Consider the following 27441-nt stretch of genomic DNA (forward strand, 5'->3'; position numbering starts at 1 on the left):
TCTAAAAAGAACTGGCGAATATATTTCAATTTATAATTAATTCCGCCTATATTTATGGGTGGACGTAAATTTTCTGGCTGTAGGAGTCGATACAGCCTGGCTGTAATACTATGTGGATGTTTTTCTATAATTTGTAGGGTCCTCTTTATATATAACGCCGTAGTCTTCCGCCATATATCTGTTAAACCTAGGCCACCTTCAGCGGAAGGTAACGTAACTGTACCGACTGCTACTCTAAAAATATTCCCTGTCCATATAAATCGGCAAATGATACTCATTATACGTTTGGCAATGGGTTTCGAAACTGGCAATATTTGACCTATATATATAGCTTTTGATAAAATGGACCAATTAATTATTCTGATTCGTTGTTTAATGTTCAGATGTCTGGTCTGATTGAGTATTGTGGCTCCTCTGATTGTATCCAGTACTTTCTTCCAATTGTAGGTCATGGTCTGAAGCGGACATCGGTAAAAGGTGACACCCAGAGCGGTGTGACGATCGACGGAGCGTGCCCATTCCAAACGGACATCTTGAAGACCTTTAAGATTTAAAAACGAACTCTTCACCTCGTTAACCCTAGCGCCTGTAGCTTCACAAAAGATCTGAATATTCGTAGTTAATTTCTCTAAATCTTCGTTACTACGAATAACCACTCCAACGTCATCAGCATATGCATTGGTGACGTTGTTAACGCCAGATATCGTGATGCCCTCAAGATCGACATCGAGTCTCCTTAGTAAAGGCTCCAGTGCAACAACATACAGGAGCATTGACAAAGGACTTCCCTGCGGGACGCCGTTGCGAATTTCAATGGGTGGAGTGAAATGCCCATTTACAGACACTTGTGTTTGGATGCCTTCAACAATGTTAATTAAAACTTGCACAAAATGTTGACTAAAACCCACATAGGTCAACGTTCTGAACAAAAATAAGTGGTTGACCCTGTCAAAAGCCTTTGAGAAGTCGATAAAGGCAAGGCCTCCTGGTGAGGATGACGTTGCAAAAATTGCAGAGACATCCCTATATTCACAAACAGTTTTAAAAATATTCCGCCCCGAGAGACAGGTTTGGTGGTCACCTATGATCTTCTCCATTAGAGGTCTCAGTCTTTCCTTCAGTACACGTGCAATTATTTTATAATCCGAGTTCATCAAACATATTGGTCTCAATTGATTGAGATCTTTAACTGTTGCGTTCTTTCCCTTTGGTATTAGCACAGTTACGCTTTCTTTGAACTCGCGTGGAACAGTAACACCTTGCAACACTTCATTTATCACTTCTGTGAATTGATTACCGATGAGAGGCCAAAATTTACAATAAAACTCTACAGGCAAGCCATCAGGCCCTGGGGACTTACGGGTAGGCGAATATTTAAGTATATCAAACACCTCCTCACATGTGATCGCAGTGGTAAGGGACACATTGTCCTCGTCATTGATAACGTTGTCGATACCTGTAGTTCGTAGCAAATCGTTCGCACAGTCTAGATTATACCGGGTATCAGTATATAACGTACGATAAAATCCATAAACTGCATTTAAAATGTCAGAGTGTTCCGTCAGCACCCGGTTATCGCCCACTCTAAGACAAGCAATAAACGCTCGTCTTCTATTTCTTTCATGTTCGAGTAAGTGGTACAGCGATGCGTTTTCGTCCTCCACCGTTGTCGGGACACGAGATTTAATTTTTAAACCCTCCAGCTGTTGTCGCTTGAGACTTATGAGGTGAGCCTTGATCTTCTTTATTTCAATGAAAACCTCATCAGTCATCTGCTGAGCTGATAGTTCCCTTAAGCATGTATAGTAAAATTCAACGGTATTGCGAGACCACATCGCTCGCTCCCTCCCGTAAGCTATTAGGGATGATCTCAATTTCTTTTTAGCACATGAGGTCCACCACGCAAGGCGAGAGCTGTATTTATGGCGCATACGTAGAGCAGCCTGCCATACCTCCGCTACTGTTCTTGATAGGGCACCCTCGAACAACATATGGGTATTCAGCTTCCATAAGGGGCGACCCCAATACGTTCCTTGCTTCTGAAACCGAATGCTGCATTTCACTGCGAGATGGTCCGAAAAGGTAGTGGGAATTACTTCGATACTACTGATTTTATTTTCCAGGTTTGCTGTGACGTATATTCTGTCTATTCTGCTTTGCGAGCGACTACTGATGTACGTAAATTTGACTAACGTGGGGTATTTGCTTTCCCACACGTCTGTCCACTTCATGTTTGTCACCAAAGCCGCCAGTTCCCTGGAGAAGTTAAAATTTGGTCGCTGATCCTTTTTGTGAAGTACACAATTAAAGTCACCACCGATTAAAGCTTCCGCCGGATTCCCCTTAAGTAAATAGACCATATCGTTCTTAAAAAAATTAGCCCTATCATCTCTAGCGTTGTTACCAGAGGGGACATATACATTTAAAACAGTAGTAGTAAAAATTTTACAACTGATGCCCCTCCCATTTTCTAACAGACAGATATCCTTCACATCAATACCATCTTTGACAAGGATCGCAGTCCCACATGTGGCTTCCGGTGCAATATTTAAAATCTCTTGAAAACCTGGGACATAAAAGTTGTGGACATTAAATTCCTGTAGGAGGGCTATATCAGTATCCGACTGGTAAAGGAAATCTTTTAAAGAAGCGACTTTCGTTTCACTGCGAATCCGATTTATATTGATCGTGGTCACATTATATGTCAGTTCCGTTGGCATAGGTGCAGGTAAAAGAAATTGGCTAATGAAGTATACCCCATGCAGAGTCACGTCTGTACCATTCCATTCTGTCTGTCAGAAAGAAAAATAGACATTAAAAAAAAAAAATTAAATGCCACTAGCATGTGTCAGGTCCATCTCCATTCCGTGGTCGGTGCGATCTTCTTGGGCATCGGCCCAATCAAGTCCTTTTCCTGAGACAGTTCGGTCTAAATCCATAGTAGTGCCGGTCTGCAAACCTGCGACGCCAAGCGGTGCGCGAGGTTGTTGGTGAAGATCATCTGCATCGGCACGACTCATCTCCGCTTCAGTACACTCGTTAACTCGTGCTACTGGGCATTGTTCTCGTAGTCGTTCATTATCCCTTAAATGTTTTAACTTTTCCCGCAATGCAGGAGCTAAACTCTCTGCTGCTTTGTGTGCCAATCTCCTCTTCTTGCCTTTCTTCGAAGATCTCTTCGGCGATCTAGCAGGAGATGAAGTTTGCGACCTGTCAGGAGAAGTACCGGATGATACGTCTGACGTCGCCTGTTCCTTTTTTCGGACAAAAGTCCGCGTATCGCATTCCACAACGGCAGAAGGAGGCGCATCATTTTCCATGGCTCCCACTGGTAGCAACCCAGTCTCCAATTCTACACTATCGCTCGTTGTGGTTTCCTTGACGCAAGTGTCTTCTGTGGGCGCCAACGTGAAACCAATGTCCAGATTTCTATCTTCGTTCATAGGTCCCGCAGAGTGGATGCCTGAAGCGTCCACTCCTCGGAAGCTAGTGGCAATATCCTCACGTTGGTGGGAATCCTGACTACGCAAGGAAACCTCCGTTGCGGGTATTTGGGGATCTTCGGCCGAGTCCGCGGAAGAACGAGCAACCACAGTGGGAGAGTTAGAAAAAGTTGGCGTCGGCATAGATTCGAAGGGCGCGGAGCTGATCGGCAGACCATCCGCAAATCCAGAGCTTGAAGCCGGAGTATCATCGACAACCGCCCGCGAGGCAGCAGGCTCCCCGCGCACAGGCGGCACCGACTCGCCTCGGCTGCGGAAGTCAGCAGCGGCAGCGTATGACAACTTCATACCAACAACAGGGCCGGAACTCGGCATCTCGTCACGCGGTAACTGCGGGACACGCCTCCGTGAACATTCTGCACGAATGTGTTCCGTGGAATTGCATAAAGCGCAAGTCCGCGGTTGCCCATCATAGATAATCAAAGCACGGTACCCACAAATATTAAGATAAGAGGGGACATGCTTCTGTAATTCAATCTTAATTTGCCTTACGCCGTTCAAGACAGGAAACATATGAGCTTCAGACCACCTTTCTGCCACATTGGAAATAATTCTGCCATAAGGCCGAAGGGCAACATTAAGTTCTTCGGGCGGAATTTCAAAAGGGAGCTCAAACACTCTGATCGTACGAATCCCGTACCCAGCATGACTAACAGCAACGTCACTCACATTCCCATCAGAATGATTAAACTTCACGCTACCTCCCCAACGATCCACAATGGAACTACATAATTCTGGACTTTTCATCTTCAGATACACAGCATTTGTCACAAACGAGAGGTAAACTCCGACAACATCATCACCGTTAATCAATACTTTTTCGATAAACCATGCTATAATTTCAAATGCTTTAGGTCGAACGAAATTTCGATCGAAAGTAAACTTGATTGTGTCTTTCCTCAAATAATTCGACCTATTCATTCTAGAACTTCATGAATACAAGTGCAACACGAATAGCGGCTTAGCAGCACCACTAACCTCAAACGCAGCGACTCAGCCTGTGTTTGCCACTTGGCCACGACTGCCGGTGGCAATAGCGTCTTCCGACAAGTGAAAGTCCAACTTTAGAAGCAATCCAATGGCAGAAAGCTGCGTGGCCTAACTCTTTTCTGTAGTGTTTCCATTGCCAGCACATTAGCCGTTACAAAATTGTATTAATTTTCGCCTAGACATGGCCTTGAACCCAACACCCTTTGGTTGAAAATCAAACGCTCTACCGACTGAGCTATCGTACAGCTGCGTTGCGTGCGAGTGATTCGCATGACGTAATTACTGGCTTGTGGCTCCAATGGCGACTTCACCGACTTCCCACTGACGCACCGCTGACGCTAGTTTACTGTCGTCTTAAGTGGTCGACATACTTGCAAGTAGCTGCGACATCTTAAGAAAAGAAACGCTGCACCATTGCTTTTGCCGCACTCGAATGACTGAATTGCGATTCTTAAAAAAGAGAGAAATGAATGTTTGCTCTGTCCAACGCTTCCAAGCACGTCTGTGTACTCACGAACTCGGCGTCGACGCGAGAAAATGACGGCAGCGCACTCGTGGGCCTGCGACGGCTTTCTGCAGTCCCAGCGTCAGTGAGAGGTGAACCGGTAGCCACAGAAAGCAGCGGCCGCCGCGACACTCAGTACTGTAAAACGGAAATTTTCGTCTTGTTGAGGATGGCGTCACGTGTGTGAAAATATTTGCTCCTCTTTATGCAAAATCGCACGCAGCCGGTAGGATTCGAACCTACGCTCCCACAGGGAATCTGATTTCGAGTCAGACGCCTTAACTACTCGGCCACGACTGCCGTAGTTCGGGATTTTCTCCCGAAACATGCAACTGATACGGTTTAAAGCACTGTGGCGTCAGAAAACGGCGTAGCTGCATTCTTTTCCGTAGTGTTTCCACCGCTACCAGAGGAATCGCTACCAAAGTATTAAAATCTCCGCCCGAACAGGGACTTGAACCCTGGACCCTTAGGTTAAAAGCCTAATGCTCTACCGACTGAGCTATCCGGGCTCACATGACGTTAGAGATCGTCCCACGATGCACAGCTATACATTGACTCATGTCCTTCACAGTTGTACTATCGCTGCATCGAGCTGTTACTAATTAAACGTCGCCTGAATGCTGTCTACAAACGTGTCGCGCTAAGCTCGTAGCAGACTATCTAAGAATGCTGACACACGATGCAAAAACAAACCGCAGCAGTCGTTAGGTCTCATACGTTGGAGTAGAGGAGTTACGTGTTTTGTCGACACTCACTGGGCAATTGGAAAATTCACAAGTATTTCGAATGCAATGCTTCCCACGTTTTCGCTCATTTCACGGTTCCGTTGGAGACGTTCTTTACCTCCTGACACAAAAAAGGGAACGCAGTCGGTAGGACTTTTCGTATTTTCTTACTTCTCAGGGAGTTGCCTACTGTGTTCCTCTTACGGCAAGCACTAGACAACCTGAACAGTTACAGGACAGAGTCATTTTTGTTCTCGGCTGTACTTACATCATCACAGACTCGGAGCAATTCCATTGGCATCAGCTTCAAAACAAACACTTGCCGAAACCCGGGATCGAACCAGGGACCTTTAGATCTTCAGTCTAACGCTCTCCCAACTGAGCTATTTCGGCTCACACCTATGTCTGCACAATTGCGCGTCTTCGTTAAACTTCTGAATCGCCGCCAATTTCACAGTCATCTTCGTCTGATAAGACACAGGGAGGCTGGAAGGCGAGCAGCAGATGCAGTGAAGTACCACACACATTTCTTCTGATTCCATCATCGTAAGAAGCAAACATGTCGACTCGATTCATGTAATATCGACTTCGCTGGCGCTAGAAAACCTTTGCTATATCGATGCCACGTGCAACTCGTGTGCAGAGAACGAGACACAAGAAGGAGTGAGTCTCTCCACTATGTGAGAGCCAGTATCTAGCAGAAACACACGCTAAAACATTTGACTTGCGTTAGCTCATAAATTGCTACACGTCACCGTCTGCAAGCTAAAATGGACACATCTGCACTGCCCAGAGAGGCGACACTTGCACTGACACTTGGTGGACGGCAGTGAGACGAGGAGATGAGCTGTGGCTTCTGGGAGCGACTGTAGCGCTGCACCAAAGAACACTGCACATTGCTGGAGACCCACGTGTTTAGTAGAGACGCAACTGCTAGGATGCAGCTGAACGTCCATCTTCTGAGAGCGAGAAAATTTTCGCAGTCGGCAGGACTCGAAGCTACGCTCCCAGAGGAAATCTGATTTCAAGTCAGACGCCTTAACCACTCGGCCACGACTGCCGGTGGCAATAGCGTCTTCCGACAAGTGAAAGTCCAACTTCAGAAGCAATCCAATGGCAGAAAGCTGCGTGGCCTAACTCTTTTCTGTAGTGTTTCCATTGCCAGCACATTAGCCGTTACGAAATTGTATTAATTTTCGCCTAGACATGGCCTTGAACCCAACACCCTTTGGTTGAAAATCAAACGCTCTACCGACTGAGCTATCGTACAGCTGCGTTGCGTGCGAGTGATTCGCATGACGTAATTACTGGCTTGTGGCTCCAATGGCGACTTCACCGACTTCCCACTGACGCACCGCTGACGCTAGTTTACTGTCGTCTTAAGTGGTCGACATACTTGCAAGTAGCTGCGACATCTTAAGAAAAGAAACGCTGCACCATTGCTTTTGCCGCACTCGAATGACTGAATTGCGATTCTTAAAAAAGAGAGAAATGAATGTTTGCTCTGTCCAACGCTTCCAAGCACGTCTGTGTACTCACGAACTCGGCGTCGACGCGAGAAAATGACGGCAGCGCACTCGTGGGCCTGCGACGGCTTTCTGCAGTCCCAGCGTCAGTGAGAGGTGAACCGGTAGCCACAGAAAGCAGCGGCCGCCGCGACACTCAGTACTGTAAAACGGAAATTTTCGTCTTGTTGAGGATGGCGTCACGTGTGTGAAAATATTTGCTCCTCTTTATGCAAAATCGCACGCAGCCGGTAGGATTCGAACCTACGCTCCCACAGGGAATCTGATTTCGAGTCAGACGCCTTAACTACTCGGCCACGACTGCCGTAGTTCGGGATTTTCTCCCGAAACATGCAACTGATACGGTTTAAAGCACTGTGGCGTCAGAAAACGGCGTAGCTGCATTCTTTTCCGTAGTGTTTCCACCGCTACCAGAGGAATCGCTACCAAAGTATTAAAATCTCCGCCCGAACAGGGACTTGAACCCTGGACCCTTAGGTTAAAAGCCTAATGCTTTACCGACTGAGCTATCCGGGCTCACATGACGTTAGAGATCGTCCCACGATGCACAGCTATACATTGACTCATGTCCTTCACAGTTGTGCTATCGCTGCATCGAGCTGTTACTAATTAAACGTCGCCTGAATGCTGTCTACAAACGTGTCGCGCTAAGCTCGTAGCAGACTATCTAAGAATGCTGACACACGATGCAAAAACAAACCGCAGCAGTCGTTAGGTCTCATACGTTGGAGTAGAGGAGTTACGTGTTTTGTCGACACTCACTGGGCAATTGGAAAATTCACAAGTATTTCGAATGCAATGCTTCCCACGTTTTCGCTCATTTCACGGTTCCGTTGGAGACGTTCTTTACCTCCTGACACAAAAAAGGGAACGCAGTCGGTAGGACTTTTCGTATTTTCTTACTTCTCAGGGAGTTGCCTACTGTGTTCCTCTTACGGCAAGCACTAGACAACCTGAACAGTTACAGGACAGAGTCATTTTTGTTCTCGGCTGTACTTACATCATCACAGACTCGGAGCAATTCCATTGGCATCAGCTTCAAAACAAACACTTGCCGAAACCCGGGATCGAACCAGGGACCTTTAGATCTTCAGTCTAACGCTCTCCCAACTGAGCTATTTCGGCTCACACCTATGTCTGCACAATTGCGCGTCTTCGTTAAACTTCTGAATCGCCGCCAATTTCACAGTCATCTTCGTCTGATAAGACACAGGGAGGCTGAAAGGCGAGCAGCAGATGCAGTGAAGTACCACACACATTTCTTCTGATTCCATCATCGTAAGAAGCAAACATGTCGACTCGATTCATGTAATATCGACTTCGCTGGCGCTAGAAAACCTTTGCTATATCGATGCCACGTGCAACTCGTGTGCAGAGAACGAGACACAAGAAGGAGTGAGTCTCTCCACTATGTGAGAGCCAGTATCTAGCAGAAACACACGCTAAAACATTTGACTTGCGTTAGCTCATAAATTGCTACACGTCACCGTCTGCAAGCTAAAATGGACACATCTGCACTGCCCAGAGAGGCGACACTTGCACTGACACTTGGTGGACGGCAGTGAGACGAGGAGATGAGCTGTGGCTTCTGGGAGCGACTGTAGCGCTGCACCAAAGAACACTGCACATTGCTGGAGACCCACGTGTTTAGTAGAGACGCAACTGCTAGGATGCAGCTGAACGTCCATCTTCTGAGAGCGAGAAAATTTTCGCAGTCGGCAGGACTCGAACCTACGCTCCCAGAGGGAATCTGATTTCAAGTCAGACGCCTTAACCACTCGGCCACGACTGCCGGTGGCAATAGCGTCTTCCGACAAGTGAAAGTCCAACTTTAGAAGCAATCCAATGGCAGAAAGCTGCGTGGCCTAACTCTTTTCTGTAGTGTTTCCATTGCCAGCACATTAGCCGTTACGAAATTGTATTAATTTTCGCCTAGACATGGCCTTGAACCCAACAGCCTTTGGTTGAAAATCAAACGCTCTACCGACTGAGCTATCGTACAGCTGCGTTGCGTGCGAGTGATTCGCATGACGTAATTACTGGCTTGTGGCTCCAATGGCGACTTCACCGACTTCCCACTGACGCACCGCTGACGCTAGTTTACTGTCGTCTTAAGTGGTCGACATACTTGCAAGTAGCTGCGACATCTTAAGAAAAGAAACGCTGCACCATTGCTTTTGCCGCACTCGAATGACTGAATTGCGATTCTTAAAAAAGAGAGAAATGAATGTTTGCTCTGTCCAACGCTTCCAAGCACGTCTGTGTACTCACGAACTCGGCGTCGACGCGAGAAAATGACGGCAGCGCACTCGTGGGCCTGCGACGGCTTTCTGCAGTCCCAGCGTCAGTGAGAGGTGAACCGGTAGCCACAGAAAGCAGCGGCCGCCGCGACACTCAGTACTGTAAAACGGAAATTTTCGTCTTGTTGAGGATGGCGTCACGTGTGTGAAAATATTTGCTCCTCTTTATGCAAAATCGCACGCAGCCGGTAGGATTCGAACCTACGCTCCCACAGGGAATCTGATTTCGAGTCAGACGCCTTAACTACTCGGCCACGACTGCCGTAGTTCGGGATTTTCTCCCGAAACATGCAACTGATACGGTTTAAAGCACTGTGGCGTCAGAAAACGGCGTAGCTGCATTCTTTTCCGTAGTGTTTCCACCGCTACCAGAGGAATCGCTACCAAAGTATTAAAATCTCCGCCCGAACAGGGACTTGAACCCTGGACCCTTAGGTTAAAAGCCTAATGCTCTACCGACTGAGCTATCCGGGCTCACATGACGTTAGAGATCATCCCACGATGCACAGCTATACATTGACTCATGTCCTTCACAGTTGTGCTATCGCTGCATCGAGCTGTTACTAATTAAACGTCGCCTGAATGCTGTCTACAAACGTGTCGCGCTAAGCTCGTAGCAGACTACCTAAGAATGCTGACACACGATGCAAAAACAAACCGCAGCAGTCGTTAGGTCTCATACGTTGGAGTAGAGGAGTTACGTGTTTTGTCGACACTCACTGGGCAATTGGAAAATTCACAAGTATTTCGAATGCAATGCTTCCCACGTTTTCGCTCATTTCACGGTTCCGTTGGAGACGTTCTTTACCTCCTGACACAAAAAAGGGAACGCAGTCGGTAGGACTTTTCGTATTTTCTTACTTCTCAGGGAGTTGCCTACTGTGTTCCTCTTACGGCAAGCACTAGACAACCTGAACAGTTACAGGACAGAGTCATTTTTGTTCTCGGCTGTACTTACATCATCACAGACTCGGAGCAATTCCATTGGCATCAGCTTCAAAACAAACACTTGCCGAAACCAGGGATCGAACCAGGGACCTTTAGATCTTCAGTCTAACGCTCTCCCAACTGAGCTATTTCGGCTCACACCTATGTCTGCACAATTGCGCGTCTTCGTTAAACTTCTGAATCGCCGCCAATTTCACAGTCATCTTCGTCTGATAAGACACAGGGAGGCTGGAAGGCGAGCAGCAGATGCAGTGAAGTACCACACACATTTCTTCTGATTCCATCATCGTAAGAAGCAAACATGTCGACTCGATTCATGTAATATCGACTTCGCTGGCGCTAGAAAACCTTTGCTATATCGATGCCACGTGCAACTCGTGTGCAGAGAACGAGACACAAGAAGGAGTGAGTCTCTCCACTATGTGAGAGCCAGTATCTAGCAGAAACACACGCTAAAACATTTGACTTGCGTTAGCTCATAAATTGCTACACGTCACCGTCTGCAAGCTAAAATGGACACATCTGCACTGCCCAGAGAGGCGACACTTGCACTGACACTTGGTGGACGGCAGTGAGACGAGGAGATGAGCTGTGGCTTCTGGGAGCGACTGTAGCGCTGCACCAAAGAACACTGCACATTGCTGGAGACCCACGTGTTTAGTAGAGACGCAACTGCTAGGATGCAGCTGAACGTCCATCTTCTGAGAGCGAGAAAATTTTCGCAGTCGGCAGGACTCGAACCTACGCTCCCAGAGGGAATCTGATTTCAAGTCAGACGCCTTAACCACTCGGCCACGACTGCCGGTGGCAATAGCGTCTTCCGACAAGTGAAAGTCCAACTTTAGAAGCAATCCAATGGCAGAAAGCTGCGTGGCCTAACTCTTTTCTGTAGTGTTTCCATTGCCAGCACATTAGCCGTTACGAAATTGTATTAATTTTCGCCTAGACAAGGCCTTGAACCCAACACCCTTTGGTTGAAAATCAAACGCTCTACCGACTGAGCTATCGTACAGCTGCGTTGCGTGCGAGTGATTCGCATCACGTAATTACTGGCTTGTGGCTCCAATGGCGACTTCACCGACTTCCCACTGACGCACCGCTGACGCTAGTTTACTGTCGTCTTAAGTGGTCGACATACTTGCAAGTAGCTGCGACATCTTAAGAAAAGAAACGCTGCACCATTGCTTTTGCCGCACTCGAATGACTGAACTGCGATTCTTATAAAAAAAAGAGAAATGAATGTTTGCTCTGTCCAACGCTTCCAAGCACGTCTGTGTACTCACGAACTCGGCGTCGACGCGAGAAAATGACGGCAGCGCACTCGTGGGCCTGCGACGGCTTTCTGCAGTCCCAGCGTCAGTGAGAGGTGAACCGGTAGCCACAGAAAGCAGCGGCCGCCGCGACACTCAGTACTGTAAAACGGAAATTTTCGTCTTGTTGAGGATGGCGTCACGTGTGTGAAAATATTTGCTCCTCTTTATGCAAAATCGCACGCAGCCGGTAGGATTCGAACCTACGCTCCCACAGGGAATCTGATTTCGAGTCAGACGCCTTAACTACTCGGCCACGACTGCCGTAGTTCGGGATTTTCTCCCGAAACATGCAACTGATACGGTTTAAAGCACTGTGGCGTCAGAAAACGGCGTAGCTGCATTCTTTTCCGTAGTGTTTCCACCGCTACCAGAGGAATCGCTACCAAAGTATTAAAATCTCCGCCCGAACAGGGACTTGAACCCTGGACCCTTAGGTTAAAAGCCTAATGCTCTACCGACTGAGCTATCCGGGCTCACATGACGTTAGAGATCGTCCCACGATGCACAGCTATACATTGACTCATGTCCTTCACAGTTGTGTTATCGCTGCATCGAGCTGTTACTAATTAAACGTCGCCTGAATGCTGTCTACAAACGTGTCGCGCTAAGCTCGTAGCAGACTATCTAAGAATGCTGACACACGATGCAAAAACAAACCGCAGCAGTCGTTAGGTCTCATACGTTGGAGTAGAGGAGTTACGTGTTTTGTCGACACTCACTGGGCAATTGGAAAATTCACAAGTATTTCGAATGCAATGCTTCCCACGTTTTCGCTCATTTCACGGTTCCGTTGGAGACGTTCTTTACCTCCTGACACAAAAAAGGGAACGCAGTCGGTAGGACTTTTCGTATTTTCTTACTTCTCAGGGAGTTGCCTACTGTGTTCCTCTTACGGCAAGCACTAGACAACCTGAACAGTTACAGGACAGAGTCATTTTTGTTCTCGGCTGTACTTACATCATCACAGACTCGGAGCAATTCCATTGGCATCAGCTTCAAAACAAACACTTGCCGAAACCCGGGATCGAACCAGGGACCTTTAGATCTTCAGTCTAACGCTCTCCCAACTGAGCTATTTCGGCTCACACCTATGTCTGCACAATTGCGCGTCTTCGTTAAACTTCTGAATCGCCGCCAATTTCACAGTCATCTTCGTCTGATAAGACACAGGGAGGCTGAAAGGCGAGCAGCAGATGCAGTGAAGTACCACACACATTTCTTCTGATTCCATCATCGTAAGAAGCAAACATGTCGACTCGATTCATGTAATATCGACTTCGCTGGCGCTAGAAAACCTTTGCTATATCGATGCCACGTGCAACTCGTGTGCAGAGAACGAGACACAAGAAGGAGTGAGTCTCTCCACTATGTGAGAGCCAGTATCTAGCAGAAACACACGCTAAAACATTTGACTTGCGTTAGCTCATAAATTGCTACACGTCACCGTCTGCAAGCTAAAATGGACACATCTGCACTGCCCAGAGAGGCGACACTTGCACTGACACTTGGTGGACGGCAGTGAGACGAGGAGATGAGCTGTGGCTTCTGGGAGCGACTGTAGCGCTGCACCAAAGAACACTGCACATTGCTGGAGACCCACGTGTTTAGTAGAGACGCAACTGCTAGGATGCAGCTGAACGTCCATCTTCTGAGAGCGAGAAAATTTTCGCAGTCGGCAGGACTCGAACCTACGCTCCCAGAGGGAATCTGATTTCAAGTCAGACGCCTTAACCACTCGGCCACGACTGCCGGTGGCAATAGCGTCTTCCGACAAGTGAAAGTCCAACTTTAGAAGCAATCCAATGGCAGAAAGCTGCGTGGCCTCACTCTTTTCTGTAGTGTTTCCATTGCCAGCACATTAGCCATTACGAAATTGTATTAATTTTCGCCTAGACATGGCCTTGAACCCAACACCCTTTGGTTGAAAATCAAACGCTCTACCGACTGAGCTATCGTACAGCTGCGTTGCGTGCGAGTGATTCGCATGACGTAATTACTGGCTTGTGGCTCCAATGGCGACTTCACCGACTTCCCACTGACGCACCGCTGACGCTAGTTTACTGTCGTCTTAAGTGGTCGACATACTTGCAAGTAGCTGCGACATCTTAAGAAAAGAAACGCTGCACCATTGCTTTTGCCGCACTCGAATGACTGAATTGCGATTCTTAAAAAAGAGAGAAATGAATGTTTGCTCTGTCCAACGCTTCCAAGCACGTCTGTGTACTCACGAACTCGGCGTCGACGCGAGAAAATGACGGCAGCGCACTCGTGGGCCTGCGACGGCTTTCTGCAGTCCCAGCGTCAGTGAGAGGTGAACCGGTAGCCACAGATAGCAGCGGCCGCCGCGACACTCAGTACTGTAAAACGGAAATTTTCGTCTTGTTGAGGATGGCGTCACGTGTGTGAAAATATTTGCTCCTCTTTATGCAAAATCGCACGCAGCCGGTAGGATTCGAACCTACGCTCCCACAGGGAATCTGATTTCGAGTCAGACGCCTTAACTACTCGGCCACGACTGCCGTAGTTCGTGATTTTCTCCCGAAACATGCAACTGATACGGTTTAAAGCACTGTGGCGTCAGAAAACGGCGTAGCTGCATTCTTTTCCGTAGTGTTTCCACCGCTACCAGAGGAATCGCTACCAAAGTATTAAAATCTCCGCCCGAACAGGGACTTGAACCCTGGACCCTTAGGTTAAAAGCCTAATGCTCTACCGACTGAGCTATCCGGGCTCACATGACGTTAGAGATCATCCCACGATGCACAGCTATACATTGACTCATGTCCTTCACAGTTGTGCTATCGCTGCATCGAGCTGTTACTAATTAAACGTCGCCTGAATGCTGTCTACAAACGTGTCGCGCTAAGCTCGTAGCAGACTATCTAAGAATGCTGACACACCATGCAAAAACAAACCGCAGCAGTCGTTAGGTCTCATACGTTGGAGTAGAGGAGTTACGTGTTTTGTCGACACTCACTGGGCAATTGGAAAATTCACAAGTATTTCGAATGCAATGCTTCCCACGTTTTCGCTCATTTCACGGTTCCGTTGGAGACGTTCTTTACCTCCTGGCACAAAAAAGGGAACGCAGTCGGTAGGACTTTTCGTATTTTCTTACTTCTCAGGGAGTTGCCTACTGTGTTCCTCTTACGGCAAGCACTAGACAACCTGAACAGTTACAGGACTGAGTCATTTTTGTTCTCGGCTGTACTTACATCATCACAGACTCGGAGCAATTCCATTGGCATCAGCTTCAAAACAAACACTTGCCGAAACCCGGGATCGAACCAGGGACCTTTAGATCTTCAGTCTAACGCTCTCCCAACTGAGCTATTTCGGCTCACACCTATGTCTGCACAATTGCGCGTCTTCGTTAAACTTCTGAATCGCCGCCAATTTCACAGTCATCTTCGTCTGATAAGACACAGGGAGGCTGAAAGGCGAGCAGCAGATGCAGTGAAGTACCACACACATTTCTTCTGATTCCATCATCGTAAGAAGCAAACATGTCGACTCGATTCATGTAATATCGACTTCGCTGGCGCTAGAAAACCTTTGCAATATCGATGCCACGTGCAACTCGTGTGCAGAGAACGAGACACAAGAAGGAGTGAGTCTCTCCACTATGTGAGAGCCAGTATCTAGCAGAAACACACGCTAAAACATTTGACTTGCGTTAGCTCATAAATTGCTACACGTCACCGTCTGCAAGCTAAAATGGACACATCTGCACTGCCCAGAGAGGCGACACTTGCACTGACACTTGGTGGACGGCAGTGAGACGAGGAGATGAGCTGTGGCTTCTGGGAGCGACTGTAGCGCTGCACCAAAGAACACTGCACATTGCTGGAGACCCACGTGTTTAGTAGAGACGCAACTGCTAGGATGCAGCTGAACGTCCATCTTCTGAGAGCGAGAAAATTTTCGCAGTCGGCAGGACTCGAACCTACGCTCCCAGAGGGAATCTGATTTCAAGTCAGACGCCTTAACCACTCGGCCACGACTGCCGGTGGCAATAGCGTCTTCCGACAAGTGAAAGTCCAACTTTAGAAGCAATCCAATGGCAGAAAGCTGCGTGGCCTAACTCTTTTCTGTAGTGTTTCCATTGCCAGCACATTAGCCGTTACGAAATTGTATTAATTTTCGCCTAGACATGGCCTTGAACCCAACACCCTTTGGTTGAAAATCAAACGCTCTACCGACTGAGCTATCGTACAGCTGCGTTGCGTGCGAGTGATTCGCATGACGTAATTACTGGTTTGTGGCTCCAATGGCGACTTCACCGACTTCCCACTGACGCACCGCTGACGCTAGTTTACTGTCGTCTTAAGTGGTCGACATACTTGCAAGTAGCTGCGACATCTTAAGAAAAGAAACGCTGCACCATTGCTTTTGCCGCACTCGAATGACTGAATTGCGATTCTTAAAAAAGAGAGAAATGAATGTTTGCTCTGTCCAACGCTTCCAAGCACGTCTGTGTACTCACGAACTCGGCGTCGACGCGAGAAAATGACGGCAGCGCACTCGTGGGCCTGCGACGGCTTTCTGCAGTCCCAGCGTCAGTGAGAGGTGAACCGGTAGCCACAGAAAGCAGCGGCCGCCGCGACACTCAGTACTGTAAAACGGAAATTTTCGTCTTGTTGAGGATGGCGTCACGTGTGTGAAAATATTTGCTCCTCTTTATGCAAAATCGCACGCAGCCGGTAGGATTCGAACCTACGCTCCCACAGGGAATCTGATTTCGAGGCAGACGCCTTAACTACTCGGCCACGACTGCCGTAGTTCGGGATTTTCTCCCGAAACATGCAACTGATACGGTTTAAAGCACTGTGGCGTCAGAAAACGGCGTAGCTGCATTCTTTTCCGTAGTGTTTCCACCGCTACCAGAGGAATCGCTACCAAAGTATTAAAATCTCCGCCCGAACAGCGACTTGAACCCTGGACCCTTAGGTTAAAAGCCTAATGCTCTACCGACTGAGCTATCCGGGCTCACATGACGTTAGAGATCATCCCACGATGCACAGCTATACATTGACTCATGTCCTTCACAGTTGTGCTATCGCTGCATCGAGCTGTTACTAATTAAACGTCGCCTGAATGCTGTCTACAAACGTGTCGCGCTAAGCTCGTAGCAGACAATCTATGAATGCTGACACACGATGCAAAAACAAACCGCAGCAGTCGTTAGGTCTCATACGTTGGAGTAGAATAGTTACGTGTTTTGTCGACACTCACTGGGCAATTGGAAAATTCACAAGTATTTCGAATGCAATGCTTCCCACGTTTTCGCTCATTTCACGGTTCCGTTGGAGACGTTCTTTACCTCCTGACACAAAAAAGGGAACGCAGTCGGTAGGACTTTTCGTATTTTCTTACTTCTCAGGGAGTTGCCTACTGTGTTCCTCTTACGGCAAGCACTAGACAACCTGAACAGTTACAGGACAGAGTCATTTTTGTTCTCGGCTGTACTTACATCATCACAGACTCGGAGCAATTCCATTGGCATCAGCTTCAAAACAAACACTTGCCGAAACCCGGGATCGAACCAGGGACCTTTAGATCTTCAGTCTAACGCTCTCCCAACTGAGCTATTTCGGCTCACACCTATGTCTGCACAATTGCGCGTCTTCGTTAAACTTCTGAATCGCCGCCAATTTCACAGTCATCTTCGTCTGATAAGACACAGGGAGGCTGAAAGGCGAGCAGCAGATGCAGTGAAGTACCACACACATTTCTTCTGATTCCATCATCGTAAGAAGCAAACATGTCGACTCGATTCATGTAATATCGACTTCGCTGGCGCTAGAAAACCTTTGCTATATCGATGCCACGTGCAACTCGTGTGCAGAGAACGAGACACAAGAAGGAGTGAGTCTCTCCACTATGTGAGAGCCAGTATCTAGCAGAAACACACGCTAAAACATTTGACTTGCGTTAGCTCATAAATTGCTACACGTCACCGTCTGCAAGCTAAAATGGACACATCTGCACTGCCCAGAGAGGCGACACTTGCACTGACACTTGGTGGACGGCAGTGAGACGAGGAGATGAGCTGTGGCTTCTGGGAGCGACTGTAGCGCTGCACCAAAGAACACTGCACATTGCTGGAGACCCACGTGTTTAGTAGAGACGCAACTGCTAGGATGCAGCTGAACGTCCATCTTCTGAGAGCGAGAAAATTTTCGCAGTCGGCAGGACTCGAACCTACGCTCCCAGAGGGAATCTGATTTCAAGTCAGACGCCTTAACCACTCGGCCACGACTGCCGGTGGCAATAGCGTCTTCCGACAAGTGAAAGTCCAACTTTAGAAGCAATCCAATGGCAGAAAGCTGCGTGGCCTAACTCTTTTCTGTAGTGTTTCCATTGCCAGCACATTAGCCGTTACGAAATTGTATTAATTTTCGCCTAGACATGGCCTTGAACCCAACAGCCTTTGGTTGAAAATCAAACGCTCTACCGACTGAGCTATCGTACAGCTGCGTTGCGTGCGAGTGATTCGCATGACGTAATTACTGGCTTGTGGCTCCAATGGCGACTTCACCGACTTCCCACTGACGCACCGCTGACGCTAGTTTACTGTCGTCTTAAGTGGTCGACATACTTGCAAGTAGCTGCGACATCTTAAGAAAAGAAACGCTGCACCATTGCTTTTGCCGCACTCGAATGACTGAATTGCGATTCTTAAAAAAGAGAGAAATGAATGTTTGCTCTGTCCAACGCTTCCAAGCACGTCTGTGTACTCACGAACTCGGCGTCGACGCGAGAAAATGACGGCAGCGCACTCGTGGGCCTGCGACGGCTTTCTGCAGTCCCAGCGTCAGTGAGAGGTGAACCGGTAGCCACAGAAAGCAGCGGCCGCCGCGACACTCAGTACTGTAAAACGGAAATTTTCGTCTTGTTGAGGATGGCGTCACGTGTGTGAAAATATTTGCTCCTCTTTATGCAAAATCGCACGCAGCCGGTAGGATTCGAACCTACGCTCCCACAGGGAATCTGATTTCGAGTCAGACGCCTTAACTACTCGGCCACGACTGCCGTAGTTCGGGATTTTCTCCCGAAACATGCAACTGATACGGTTTAAAGCACTGTGGCGTCAGAAAACGGCGTAGCTGCATTCTTTTCCGTAGTGTTTCCACCGCTACCAGAGGAATCGCTACCAAAGTATTAAAATCTCCGCCCGAACAGGGACTTGAACCCTGGACCCTTAGGTTAAAAGCCTAATGCTCTACCGACTGAGCTATCCGGGCTCACATGACGTTAGAGATCATCCCACGATGCACAGCTATACATTGACTCATGTCCTTCACAGTTGTGCTATCGCTGCATCGAGCTGTTACTAATTAAACGTCGCCTGAATGCTGTCTACAAACGTGTCGCGCTAAGCTCGTAGCAGACTATCTAAGAATGCTGACACACGATGCAAAAACAAACCGCAGCAGTCGTTAGGTCTCATACGTTGGAGTAGAGGAGTTACGTGTTTTGTCGACACTCACTGGGCAATTGGAAAATTCACAAGTATTTCGAATGCAATGCTTCCCACGTTTTCGCTCATTTCACGGTTCCGTTGGAGACGTTCTTTACCTCCTGACACAAAAAAGGGAACGCAGTCGGTAGGACTTTTCGTATTTTCTTACTTCTCAGGGAGTTGCCTACTGTGTTCCTCTTACGGCAAGCACTAGACAACCTGAACAGTTACAGGACAGAGTCATTTTTGTTCTCGGCTGTACTTACATCATCACAGACTCGGAGCAATTCCATTGGCATCAGCTTCAAAACAAACACTTGCCGAAACCCGGGATCGAACCAGGGACCTTTAGATCTTCAGTCTAACGCTCTCCCAACTGAGCTATTTCGGCTCACACCTATGTCTGTACACTTGCGCGTCTTCGTTAAACTTCTGAATCGCCGCCAATTTCACAGTCATCTTCGTTTGATAAGACACAGGGAGGCTGAAAGGCGAGCAGCAGATGCAGTGAAGTACCACACACATTTCTTCTGATTCCATCATCGTAAGAAGCAAACATGTCGACTCGATTCATGTAATATCGACTTCGCTGGCGCTAGAAAACCTTTGCTATATCGATGCCACGTGCAACTCGTGTGCAGAGAACGAGACACAAGAAGGAGTGAGTCTCTCCACTATGTGAGAGCCAGTATCTAGCAGAAACACACGCTAAAACATTTGACTTGCGTTAGCTCATAAATTGCTACACGTCACCGTCTGCAAGCTAAAATGGACACATCTGCACTGCCCAGAGAGGCGACACTTGCACTGACACTTGGTGGACGGCAGTGAGACGAGGAGATGAGCTGTGGCTTCTGGGAGCGACTGTAGCGCTGCACCAAAGAACACTGCACATTGCTGGAGACCCACGTGTTTAGTAGAGACGCAACTGCTAGGATGCAGCTGAACGTCCATCTTCTGAGAGCGAGAAAATTTTCGCAGTCGGCAGGACTCGAACCTACGCTCCCAGAGGGAATCTGATTTCAAGTCAGACGCCTTAACCACTCGGCCACGACTGCCGGTGGCAATAGCGTCTTCCGACAAGTGAAAGTCCAACTTTAGAAGCAATCCAATGGCAGAAAGCTGCGTGGCCTAACTCTTTTCTGTAGTGTTTCCATTGCCAGCACATTAGCCGTTACGAAATTGTATTAATTTTCGCCTAGACATGGCCTTGAACCCAACACCCTTTGGTTGAAAATCAAACGCTCTACCGACTGAGCTATCGTACAGCTGCGTTGCGTGCGAGTGATTCGCATGACGTAATTACTGGCTTGTGGCTCCAATGGCGACTTCACCGACTTCCCACTGACGCACCGCTGACGCTAGTTTACTGTCGTCTTAAGTGGTCGACATACTTGCAAGTAGCTGCGACATCTTAAGAAAAGAAACGCTGCAACATTGCTTTTGCCGCACTCGAATGACTGAATTGCGATTCTTAAAAAAGAGAGAAATGAATGTTTGCTCTGTCCAACGCTTCCAAGCACGTCTGTGTACTCACGAACTCGGCGTCGACGCGAGAAAATGACGGCAGCGCACTCGTGGGCCTGCGACGGCTTTCTGCAGTCCCAGCGTCAGTGAGAGGTGAACCGGTAGCCACAGAAAGCAGCGGCCGCCGCGACACTCAGTACTGTAAAACGGAAATTTTCGTCTTGTTGAGGATGGCGTCACGTGTGTGAAAATATTTGCTCCTCTTTATGCAAAATCGCACGCAGCCGGTAGGATTCGAACCTACGCTCCCACAGGGAATCTGATTTCGAGTCAGACGCCTTAACTACTCGGCCACGACTGCCGTAGTTCGGGATTTTCTCCCGAAACATGCAACTGATACGGTTTAAAGCACTGTGGCGTCAGAAAACGGCGTAGCTGCATTCTTTTCCGTAGTGTTTCCACCGCTACCAGAGGAATCGCTACCAAAGTATTAAAATCTCCGCACGAACAGGGACTTGAACCCTGGACCCTTAGGTTAAAAGCCTAATGCTCTACCGACTGAGCTATCCGGGCTCACATGACGTTAGAGATCATCCCACGATGCACAGCTATACATTGACTCATGTCCTTCACAGTTGTGCTATCGCTGCATCGAGCTGTTACTAATTAAACGTCGCCTGAATGCTGTTTACAAACGTGTCGCGCTAAGCTCGTAGCAGACTATCTAAGAATGCTGACACACGATGCAAAAACAAACCGCAGCAGTCGTTAGGTCTCATACGTTGGAGTAGAGGAGTTACGTGTTTTGTCGACACTCACTGGGCAATTGGAAAATTCACAAGTATTTCGAATGCAATGCTTCCCACGTTTTCGCTCATTTCACGGTTCCGTTGGAGACGTTCTTTACCTCCTGACACAAAAAAGGGAACGCAGTCGGTAGGACTTTTCGTATTTTCTTACTTCTCAGGGAGTTGCCTACTGTGTTCCTCTTACGGCAAGCACTAGACAACCTGAACAGTTACAGGACAGAGTCATTTTTGTTCTCGGCTGTACTTACATCATCACAGATTCGGAGCAATTCCATTGGCATCAGCTTCAAAACAAACACTTGCCGAAACCCGGGATCGAACCAGGGACCTTCAGATCTTTAGTCTAACGCTCTCCCAACTGAGCTATTTCGGCTCACACCTATGTCTGCACACTTGCGCGTCTTCGTTAAACTTCTGAATCGCCGCCAATTTCACAGTCATCTTCGTTTGATAAGACACAGGGAGGCTGAAAGGCGAGCAGCAGATGCAGTGAAGTACCACACACATTTCTTCTGATTCCATCATCGTAAGAAGCAAACATGTCGACTCGATTCACGTAATATCGACTTCGCTGGCGCTAGAAAACCTTTGCTATATCGATGCCACGTGCAACTCGTGTGCAGAGAACGAGACACAAGAAGGAGTGAGTCTCTCCACTATGTGAGAGCCAGTATCTAGCAGAAACACACGCTAAAACATTTGACTTGCGTTAGCTCATAAATTGCTACACGTCACCGTCTGCAAGCTAAAATGGACACATCTGCACTGCCCAGAGAGGCGACACTTGCACTGACACTTGGTGGACGGCAGTGAGACGAGGAGATGAGCTGTGGCTTCTGGGAGCGACTGTAGCGCTGCACCAAAGAACACTGCACATTGCTGGAGACCCACGTGTTTAGTAGAGACGCAACTGCTAGGATGCAGCTGAACGTCCATCTTCTGAGAGCGAGAAAATTTTCGCAGTCGGCAGGACTCGAACCTACGCTCCCAGAGGGAATCTGATTTCAAGTCAGACGCCTTAACCACTCGGCCACGACTGCCGGTGGCAATAGCGTCTTCCGACAAGTGAAAGTCCAACTTTAGAAGCAATCCAATGGCAGAAAGCTGCGTGGCCTAACTCTTTTCTGTAGTGTTTCCATTGCCAGCACATTAGCCGTTACGAAATTGTATTAATTTTCGCCTAGACATGGCCTTGAACCCAACACCCTTTGGTTGAAAATCAAACGCTCGACCGACTGAGCTATCGTACAGCTGCGTTGCGTGCGAGTGATTCGCATGACGTAATTACTGGCTTGTGGCTCCAATGGCGACTTCACCGACTTCCCACTGACGCACCGCTGACGCTAGTTTACTGTCGTCTTAAGTGGTCGACATACTTGCAAGTAGCTGCGACATCTTAAGAAAAGAAACGCTGCACCATTGCTTTTGCCGCACTCGAATGACTGAATTGCGATTCTTAAAAAAGAGAGAAATGAATGTTTGCTCTGTCCAACGCTTCCAAGCACGTCTGTGTACTCACGAACTCGGCGTCGACGCGAGAAAATGACGGCAGCGCACTCGTGGGCCTGCGACGGCTTTCTGCAGTCCCAGCGTCAGTGAGAGGTGAACCGGTAGCCACAGAAAGCAGCGGCCGCCGCGACACTCAGTACTGTAAAACGGAAATTTTCGTCTTGTTGAGGATGGCGTCACGTGTGTGAAAATATTTGCTCCTCTTTATGCAAAATCGCACGCAGCCGGTAGGATTCGAACCTACGCTCCCACAGGGAATCTGATTTCGAGTCAGACGCCTTAACTACTCGGCCACGACTGCCGTAGTTCGGGATTTTCTCCCGAAACATGCAACTGATACGGTTTAAAGCACTGTGGCGTCAGAAAACGGCGTAGCTGCATTCTTTTCCGTAGTGTTTCCACCGCTACCAGAGGAATCGCTACCAAAGTATTAAAATCTCCGCCCGAACAGCGACTTGAACCCTGGACCCTTAGGTTAAAAGCCTAATGCTCTACCGACTGAGCTATCCGGGCTCACATGACGTTAGAGATCATCCCACGATGCACAGCTATACATTGACTCATGTCCTTCACAGTTGTGCTATCGCTGCATCGAGCTGTTACTAATTAAACGTCGCCTGAATGCTGTCTACAAACGTGTCGCGCTAAGCTCGTAGCAGACTATCTATGAATGCTGACACACGATGCAAAAACAAACCGCAGCAGTCGTTAGGTCTCATACGTTGGAGTAGAATAGTTACGTGTTTTGTCGACACTCACTGGGCAATTGGAAAATTCACAAGTATTTCGAATGCAATGCTTCCCACGTTTTCGCTCATTTCACGGTTCCGTTGGAGACGTTCTTTACCTCCTGACACAAAAAAGGGAACGCAGTCGGTAGGACTTTTCGTATTTTCTTACTTCTCAGGGAGTTGCCTACTGTGTTCCTCTTACGGCAAGCACTAGACAACCTGAACAGTTACAGGACAGAGTCATTTTTGTTCTCGGCTGTACTTACATCATCACAGACTCGGAGCAATTCCATTGGCATCAGCTTCAAAAGAAACACTTGCCGAAACCCGGGATCGAACCAGGGACCTTTAGATCTTCAGTCTAACGCTCTCCCAACTGAGCTATTTCGGCTCACACCTATGTCTGCACAATTGCGCGTCTTCGTTAAACTTCTGAATCGCCGCCAATTTCACAGTCATCTTCGTCTGATAAGACACAGGGAGGCTGAAAGGCGAGCAGCAGATGCAGTGAAGTACCACACACATTTCTTCTGATTCCATCATCGTAAGAAGCAAACATGTCGACTCGATTCATGTAATATCGACTTCGCTGGCGCTAGAAAACCTTTGCTATATCGATGCCACGTGCAACTCGTGTGCAGAGAACGAGACACAAGAAGGAGTGAGTCTCTCCACTATGTGAGAGCCAGTATCTAGCAGAAACACACGCTAAAACATTTGACTTGCGTTAGCTCATAAATTGCTACACGTCACCGTCTGCAAGCTAAAATGGACACATCTGCACTGCCCAGAGAGGCGACACTTGCACTGACACTTGGTGGACGGCAGTGAGACGAAGAGATGAGCTGTGGCTTCTGGGAGCGACTGTAGCGCTGCACCAAAGAACACTGCACATTGCTGGAGACCCACGTGTTTAGTAGAGACGCAACTGCTAGGATGCAGCTGAACGTCCATCTTCTGAGAGCGAGAAAATTTTCGCAGTCTGCAGGACTCGAACCTACGCTCCCAGAGGGAATCTGAGTTCGAGTCAGACGCCTTAACCACTCGGCCACGACTGCCGGTGGCAATAGCGTCTTCCGACAAGTGAAAGTCCAACTTTAGAAGCAATCCAATGGCAGAAAGCTGCGTGGCCTAACTCTTTTCTGTAGTGTTTCCATTGCCAGCACATTAGCCGTTACGAAATTGTATTAATTTTCGCCTAGACATGGCCTTGAACCCAACACCCTTTGGTTGAAAATCAAACGCTCTACCGACTGAGCTATCGTACAGCTGCGTTGCGTGCGAGTGATTCGCATGACGTAATTACTGGCTTGTGGCTCCAATGGCGACTTCACCGACTTCCCACTGACGCACCGCTGACGCTAGTTTACTGTCGTCTTAAGTGGTCGACATACTTGCAAGTAGCTGCGACATCTTAAGAAAAGAAACGCTGCACCATTGCTTTTGCCGCACTCGAATGACTGAATTGCGATTCTTAAAAAAGAGAGAAATGAATGTTTGCTCTGTCCAACGCTTCCAAGCACGTCTGTGTACTCACGAACTCGGCGTCGACGCGAGAAAATGACGGCAGCGCACTCGTGGGCCTGCGACGGCTTTCTGCAGTCCCAGCGTCAGTGAGAGGTGAACCGGTAGCCACAGAAAGCAGCGGCCGCCGCGACACTCACTACTGTAAAACGGAAATTTTCGTCTTGTTGAGGATGGCGTCACGTGTGTGAAAATATTTGCTCCTCTTTATGCAAAATCGCACGCAGCCGGTAGGATCCGAACCTACGCTCCCACAGGATTCTGATTTCGAGGCAGACGCCTTAACTACTCGGCCACGACTGCCGTAGTTCGGGATTTTCTCCCGAAACATGCAACTGATACGGTTTAAAGCACTGTGGCGTCAGAAAACGGCGTAGCTGCATTCTTTTCCGTAGTGTTTCCACCGCTACCAGAGGAATCGCTACCAAAGTATTAAAATCTCCGCCCGAACAGGGACTTGAACCCTGGACCCTTAGGTTAAAAGCCTAATGCTCTACCGACTGAGCTATCCGGGCTCACACGACGTTGGAGATCATCCCACGATGCACAGCTATACATTGACTCATGTCCTTCACAGTTGTGCTATCGCTGCATCGAGCTGTTACTAATTAAACGTCGCCTGAATGCTGTCTACAATCGTGTCGCGCTAAGCTCGTAGCAGACTATCTAAGAATGCTGACACACGATGCAAAAACAAACCGCAGCAGTCGTTAGGTCTCATACGTTGGAGTAGAGGAGTTACGTGTTTTGTCGACACTCACTGGGCAATTGGAAAATTCACAAGTATTTCGAATGCAATGCTTCCCACGTTTTCGCTCATTTCACGGTTCCGTTGGAGACGTTCTTTACCTCCTGACACAAAAAAGGGAACGCAGTCGGTAGGACTTTTCGTATTTTCTTACTTCTCAGGGAGTTGCCTACTGTGTTCCTCTTACGGCAAGCACTAGACAACCTGAACAGTTACAGGACAGAGTCATTTTTGTTCTCGGCTGTACTTACATCATCACAGACTCGGAGCAATTCCATTGGCATCAGCTTCAAAACAAACACTTGCCGAAAACCGGGATCGAACCAGGGACCTTTAGATCTTTTGTCTAACGCTCTCCCAACTGAGCTATTTCGGCTCACACCTATGTCTGCACACTTGCGCGTCTTCGTTAAACTTCTGAATCGCCGCCAATTTCACAGTCATCTTCGTCTGATAAGACACAGGGAGGCTGAAAGGCGAGCAGCAGATGCAGTGAAGTACCACACACATTTCTTCTGATTCCATCATCGTAAGAAGCAAACATGTCGACTCGATTCATGTAATATCGACTTCGCTTTCGCTAGAAAACCTTTGCTATATCGATGCCACGTGCAACTCGTGTGCAGAGAACGAGACACAAGAAGGAGTGAGTCTCTCCACTATGTGAGAGCCAGTATCTAGCAGAAACACACGCTAAAACATTTGACTTGCGTTAGCTCATAAATTGCTACACGTCACCGTCTGCAAGCTAAAATGGACACATCTGCACTGCCCAGAGAGGCGACACTTGCACTGACACTTGGTGGACGGCAGTGAGACGAGGAGATGAGCTGTGGCTTCTGGGAGCGACTGTAGCGCTGCACCAAAGAACACTGCACATTGCTGGAGACCCACGTGTTTAGTAGAGACGCAACTGCTAGGATGCAGCTGAACGTCCATCTTCTGAGAGCGAGAAAATTTTCGCAGTCGGCAGGACTCGAAGCTACGCTCCCAGAGGGAATCTGATTTCAAGTCAGACGCCTTAACCACTCGGCCACGACTGCCGGTGGCAATAGCGTCTTCCTACAAGTGAAAGTCCAACTTTAGAAGCAATCCAATGGCAGAAAGCTGCGTGGCCTAACTCTTTTCTGTAGTGTTTCCATTGCCAGCACATTAGCCGTTACGAAATTGTATTAATTTTCGCCTAGACATGGCCTTGAACCCAACACCCTTTGGTTGAAAATCAAACGCTCTACCGACTGAGCTATCGTACAGCTGCGTTGCGTGCGAGTGATTCGCATCACGTAATTACTGGCTTGTGGCTCCAATGGCGACTTCACCGACTTCCCACTGACGCACCGCTGACGCTAGTTTACTGTCGTCTTAAGTGGTCGAC

At 48.1% G+C, this 27441-nt stretch overlaps 39 non-coding genes across 39 annotated transcripts; all 39 read right to left on the bottom strand.

The window, feature by feature from the left end:
• Nucleotides 1-5216: 5216 nt before the first annotated feature.
• Nucleotides 5217-5298, bottom strand: Trnas-cga (transfer RNA serine (anticodon CGA)). Its single transcript has one exon. It is a non-coding gene; the product is annotated as a tRNA-Ser (tRNA).
• Nucleotides 5299-5437: 139 nt separating this feature from the next.
• Nucleotides 5438-5510, bottom strand: Trnak-uuu (transfer RNA lysine (anticodon UUU)). The gene has a single exon. It is a non-coding gene; the product is annotated as a tRNA-Lys (tRNA).
• Nucleotides 5511-6046: 536 nt separating this feature from the next.
• Nucleotides 6047-6119, bottom strand: Trnaf-gaa (transfer RNA phenylalanine (anticodon GAA)). The gene has a single exon. It is a non-coding gene; the product is annotated as a tRNA-Phe (tRNA).
• Nucleotides 6120-6704: 585 nt separating this feature from the next.
• Nucleotides 6705-6786, bottom strand: Trnas-uga (transfer RNA serine (anticodon UGA)). Its single transcript has one exon. It is a non-coding gene; the product is annotated as a tRNA-Ser (tRNA).
• Nucleotides 6787-7474: 688 nt separating this feature from the next.
• Trnas-cga (transfer RNA serine (anticodon CGA)) lies at nucleotides 7475-7556 on the bottom strand. The gene has a single exon. It is a non-coding gene; the product is annotated as a tRNA-Ser (tRNA).
• Nucleotides 7557-7695: 139 nt separating this feature from the next.
• Trnak-uuu (transfer RNA lysine (anticodon UUU)) lies at nucleotides 7696-7768 on the bottom strand. Its single transcript has one exon. It is a non-coding gene; the product is annotated as a tRNA-Lys (tRNA).
• A 536-nt stretch (nucleotides 7769-8304) lies between these two features.
• Trnaf-gaa (transfer RNA phenylalanine (anticodon GAA)) lies at nucleotides 8305-8377 on the bottom strand. Its single transcript has one exon. It is a non-coding gene; the product is annotated as a tRNA-Phe (tRNA).
• A 585-nt stretch (nucleotides 8378-8962) lies between these two features.
• On the bottom strand, nucleotides 8963-9044 carry Trnas-uga (transfer RNA serine (anticodon UGA)). The gene has a single exon. It is a non-coding gene; the product is annotated as a tRNA-Ser (tRNA).
• Nucleotides 9045-9732: 688 nt separating this feature from the next.
• Trnas-cga (transfer RNA serine (anticodon CGA)) lies at nucleotides 9733-9814 on the bottom strand. Its single transcript has one exon. It is a non-coding gene; the product is annotated as a tRNA-Ser (tRNA).
• A 139-nt stretch (nucleotides 9815-9953) lies between these two features.
• Trnak-uuu (transfer RNA lysine (anticodon UUU)) lies at nucleotides 9954-10026 on the bottom strand. The gene has a single exon. It is a non-coding gene; the product is annotated as a tRNA-Lys (tRNA).
• A 536-nt stretch (nucleotides 10027-10562) lies between these two features.
• On the bottom strand, nucleotides 10563-10635 carry Trnaf-gaa (transfer RNA phenylalanine (anticodon GAA)). Its single transcript has one exon. It is a non-coding gene; the product is annotated as a tRNA-Phe (tRNA).
• A 585-nt stretch (nucleotides 10636-11220) lies between these two features.
• Nucleotides 11221-11302, bottom strand: Trnas-uga (transfer RNA serine (anticodon UGA)). The gene has a single exon. It is a non-coding gene; the product is annotated as a tRNA-Ser (tRNA).
• A 690-nt stretch (nucleotides 11303-11992) lies between these two features.
• On the bottom strand, nucleotides 11993-12074 carry Trnas-cga (transfer RNA serine (anticodon CGA)). The gene has a single exon. It is a non-coding gene; the product is annotated as a tRNA-Ser (tRNA).
• A 139-nt stretch (nucleotides 12075-12213) lies between these two features.
• Trnak-uuu (transfer RNA lysine (anticodon UUU)) lies at nucleotides 12214-12286 on the bottom strand. The gene has a single exon. It is a non-coding gene; the product is annotated as a tRNA-Lys (tRNA).
• A 536-nt stretch (nucleotides 12287-12822) lies between these two features.
• On the bottom strand, nucleotides 12823-12895 carry Trnaf-gaa (transfer RNA phenylalanine (anticodon GAA)). The gene has a single exon. It is a non-coding gene; the product is annotated as a tRNA-Phe (tRNA).
• A 585-nt stretch (nucleotides 12896-13480) lies between these two features.
• Nucleotides 13481-13562, bottom strand: Trnas-uga (transfer RNA serine (anticodon UGA)). The gene has a single exon. It is a non-coding gene; the product is annotated as a tRNA-Ser (tRNA).
• Nucleotides 13563-14250: 688 nt separating this feature from the next.
• Trnas-cga (transfer RNA serine (anticodon CGA)) lies at nucleotides 14251-14332 on the bottom strand. Its single transcript has one exon. It is a non-coding gene; the product is annotated as a tRNA-Ser (tRNA).
• Nucleotides 14333-14471: 139 nt separating this feature from the next.
• Trnak-uuu (transfer RNA lysine (anticodon UUU)) lies at nucleotides 14472-14544 on the bottom strand. Its single transcript has one exon. It is a non-coding gene; the product is annotated as a tRNA-Lys (tRNA).
• Nucleotides 14545-15080: 536 nt separating this feature from the next.
• On the bottom strand, nucleotides 15081-15153 carry Trnaf-gaa (transfer RNA phenylalanine (anticodon GAA)). Its single transcript has one exon. It is a non-coding gene; the product is annotated as a tRNA-Phe (tRNA).
• Nucleotides 15154-15738: 585 nt separating this feature from the next.
• Nucleotides 15739-15820, bottom strand: Trnas-uga (transfer RNA serine (anticodon UGA)). Its single transcript has one exon. It is a non-coding gene; the product is annotated as a tRNA-Ser (tRNA).
• Nucleotides 15821-16508: 688 nt separating this feature from the next.
• Nucleotides 16509-16590, bottom strand: Trnas-cga (transfer RNA serine (anticodon CGA)). Its single transcript has one exon. It is a non-coding gene; the product is annotated as a tRNA-Ser (tRNA).
• A 139-nt stretch (nucleotides 16591-16729) lies between these two features.
• On the bottom strand, nucleotides 16730-16802 carry Trnak-uuu (transfer RNA lysine (anticodon UUU)). The gene has a single exon. It is a non-coding gene; the product is annotated as a tRNA-Lys (tRNA).
• Nucleotides 16803-17338: 536 nt separating this feature from the next.
• Nucleotides 17339-17411, bottom strand: Trnaf-gaa (transfer RNA phenylalanine (anticodon GAA)). Its single transcript has one exon. It is a non-coding gene; the product is annotated as a tRNA-Phe (tRNA).
• A 585-nt stretch (nucleotides 17412-17996) lies between these two features.
• Nucleotides 17997-18078, bottom strand: Trnas-uga (transfer RNA serine (anticodon UGA)). Its single transcript has one exon. It is a non-coding gene; the product is annotated as a tRNA-Ser (tRNA).
• Nucleotides 18079-18766: 688 nt separating this feature from the next.
• Nucleotides 18767-18848, bottom strand: Trnas-cga (transfer RNA serine (anticodon CGA)). The gene has a single exon. It is a non-coding gene; the product is annotated as a tRNA-Ser (tRNA).
• Nucleotides 18849-18987: 139 nt separating this feature from the next.
• On the bottom strand, nucleotides 18988-19060 carry Trnak-uuu (transfer RNA lysine (anticodon UUU)). The gene has a single exon. It is a non-coding gene; the product is annotated as a tRNA-Lys (tRNA).
• Nucleotides 19061-19596: 536 nt separating this feature from the next.
• Nucleotides 19597-19669, bottom strand: Trnaf-gaa (transfer RNA phenylalanine (anticodon GAA)). Its single transcript has one exon. It is a non-coding gene; the product is annotated as a tRNA-Phe (tRNA).
• Nucleotides 19670-20254: 585 nt separating this feature from the next.
• On the bottom strand, nucleotides 20255-20336 carry Trnas-uga (transfer RNA serine (anticodon UGA)). The gene has a single exon. It is a non-coding gene; the product is annotated as a tRNA-Ser (tRNA).
• Nucleotides 20337-21024: 688 nt separating this feature from the next.
• Trnas-cga (transfer RNA serine (anticodon CGA)) lies at nucleotides 21025-21106 on the bottom strand. Its single transcript has one exon. It is a non-coding gene; the product is annotated as a tRNA-Ser (tRNA).
• A 139-nt stretch (nucleotides 21107-21245) lies between these two features.
• Trnak-uuu (transfer RNA lysine (anticodon UUU)) lies at nucleotides 21246-21318 on the bottom strand. The gene has a single exon. It is a non-coding gene; the product is annotated as a tRNA-Lys (tRNA).
• Nucleotides 21319-21854: 536 nt separating this feature from the next.
• Nucleotides 21855-21927, bottom strand: Trnaf-aaa (transfer RNA phenylalanine (anticodon AAA)). Its single transcript has one exon. It is a non-coding gene; the product is annotated as a tRNA-Phe (tRNA).
• Nucleotides 21928-22512: 585 nt separating this feature from the next.
• Nucleotides 22513-22594, bottom strand: Trnas-uga (transfer RNA serine (anticodon UGA)). The gene has a single exon. It is a non-coding gene; the product is annotated as a tRNA-Ser (tRNA).
• A 688-nt stretch (nucleotides 22595-23282) lies between these two features.
• Trnas-cga (transfer RNA serine (anticodon CGA)) lies at nucleotides 23283-23364 on the bottom strand. The gene has a single exon. It is a non-coding gene; the product is annotated as a tRNA-Ser (tRNA).
• A 139-nt stretch (nucleotides 23365-23503) lies between these two features.
• Trnak-uuu (transfer RNA lysine (anticodon UUU)) lies at nucleotides 23504-23576 on the bottom strand. The gene has a single exon. It is a non-coding gene; the product is annotated as a tRNA-Lys (tRNA).
• Nucleotides 23577-24112: 536 nt separating this feature from the next.
• On the bottom strand, nucleotides 24113-24185 carry Trnaf-gaa (transfer RNA phenylalanine (anticodon GAA)). Its single transcript has one exon. It is a non-coding gene; the product is annotated as a tRNA-Phe (tRNA).
• A 585-nt stretch (nucleotides 24186-24770) lies between these two features.
• Trnas-cga (transfer RNA serine (anticodon CGA)) lies at nucleotides 24771-24852 on the bottom strand. Its single transcript has one exon. It is a non-coding gene; the product is annotated as a tRNA-Ser (tRNA).
• A 908-nt stretch (nucleotides 24853-25760) lies between these two features.
• Trnak-uuu (transfer RNA lysine (anticodon UUU)) lies at nucleotides 25761-25833 on the bottom strand. Its single transcript has one exon. It is a non-coding gene; the product is annotated as a tRNA-Lys (tRNA).
• Nucleotides 25834-26369: 536 nt separating this feature from the next.
• Nucleotides 26370-26442, bottom strand: Trnaf-aaa (transfer RNA phenylalanine (anticodon AAA)). Its single transcript has one exon. It is a non-coding gene; the product is annotated as a tRNA-Phe (tRNA).
• A 585-nt stretch (nucleotides 26443-27027) lies between these two features.
• On the bottom strand, nucleotides 27028-27109 carry Trnas-uga (transfer RNA serine (anticodon UGA)). The gene has a single exon. It is a non-coding gene; the product is annotated as a tRNA-Ser (tRNA).
• Between the last annotated feature and the right edge of the window lie 332 nt (nucleotides 27110-27441).

The sequence above is a fragment of the Schistocerca gregaria genome, unplaced genomic scaffold (assembly GCF_023897955.1).
Source record: "Schistocerca gregaria isolate iqSchGreg1 unplaced genomic scaffold, iqSchGreg1.2 ptg000395l, whole genome shotgun sequence".
Lineage (NCBI taxonomy): Eukaryota > Metazoa > Arthropoda > Insecta > Orthoptera > Acrididae > Schistocerca > Schistocerca gregaria.